The sequence below is a fragment of the Anneissia japonica genome, unplaced genomic scaffold (genome assembly GCF_011630105.1).
Source record: "Anneissia japonica isolate Jap-2015-1 unplaced genomic scaffold, ASM1163010v1 scaffold1511_len2985839_cov193, whole genome shotgun sequence".
Classification (NCBI taxonomy): Eukaryota; Metazoa; Echinodermata; class Crinoidea; order Comatulida; family Comatulidae; genus Anneissia; species Anneissia japonica.
The window spans coordinates 187,549-189,155 of NW_022685291.1; positions in this window are offsets into that span (position 1 = coordinate 187,549).

A 1,607-nucleotide genomic window follows, 5' to 3' on the forward strand; every position below is an offset into this window, starting at 1 on the left:
GAGACAGTATATATATATATATATATATATATTGGCCTCCTAGCTCTCTATCCACAACTTTTTACTCACTTTTTTTGTTCAGTTTAGTAGTTTAACTTGTATGCTCATCCTTTGATTATAGCACTGACCTACCTGTAGGACAAATAGGTTTCTCAACTCTTTCGTACCAATATCCATTAAAATTCTTAATCAAAACATGGATAAAATAATATCGAATAAGTTTATGGCCTAATTGTTGTTTTGTATTAATCTTGCACTCTTTTTTTGCGATGTGATTTACTCAAAGAACACAACTAAACACATTTTTAATCTTAAATCTTGAAGAGGAATCACTAGTTGACATTCAAGTTCTTAGTTCGACTACGGTACGGTATAGTTTGTTTTAAGAATACGGGCGATATTCTCATTATGAGGCTTAGGGAGTGGATTTTGTTTCGTGAGAAAAGATCCTATTATACCGTGACATGAGCGAACTAGGACCCTGGAATGATTGAACAAGCATCCCAAACTATAATTTCCTACTTAAAAGTGATAATTTTGGTGATACGTAGTTTGATATTCATAGCCTACTAATAACGGTTAAATACATTTTCTGTAAAAAGAAAATCCCCCTCGACAACAACACACACACACACAAACACACACACACGCTAAAAAGGTGATTGTCAATTATATATTTATTATTTAATATTTATATAAATATTATATATATATATATAAATATTATATATTTATATAAATTTAAGGATATTATATATTTATATAAATTTAAGGATGTATATTGTAGGCCTATATCCTAATATATTTGATAAAACCTATAGCAAATTATATTTTCATTGTGACATTTCGATGGTATGTTACTGATGCGGCCGAGGGAATGAGATGGATCGTATGTCGCCTGTATACGGTGTGTCATATTTTATGATTATGGCGTTGACACTAATTGTTTCATGTGCTTCCTTTTGCTCTATTGTAGTTTTTACTAATTTTCCTTTCTTTCCATTTTATTTTACTTCATCATTTTGCTATCTACCGGTACTTGTTATTCGAATCCCTCCCACCCCATTCGGGGCCCTGCCATTACGACTGGGTAAATTTTCGTATGAGAATACAATTTATGATGAGAATGAAGTGTTAATAAGAAACTGTTATAATCCTACCTACCTACACTTACTTCCGGTATTGAGTACTGATCGGCTTTATCCACCGCGTCTATTTGAGAGAGGTTCTTATGGTGTAAAATTGATGCGTATACTAAAATAAACCCCAATTTCACTGTTAAAAATGGAACTAACACACCCGTCAACATGTGTTATTGCATGATCATAAAGGCTTTTGATACCAACATTAATAGAATATGTCGATAATGATGTTGCTTCCAATAGATTTGTGTAGTCATGTGGGGATGGGGTAGTTTAGGAAAAACAATCGCCTCGGGGCGTTTATAATATTCTGTAAATAACAGGCGGCAATGGCAAATCCGGGGAGAACGTGTTCCCTGTTTTCAATTCTTTTATTTCAGACAATTAATATCCATATAATACAAAACAAAACAAGACAAGAGAAAAAGATCAGTCAACTGATTTAACTGCACACACACACATACA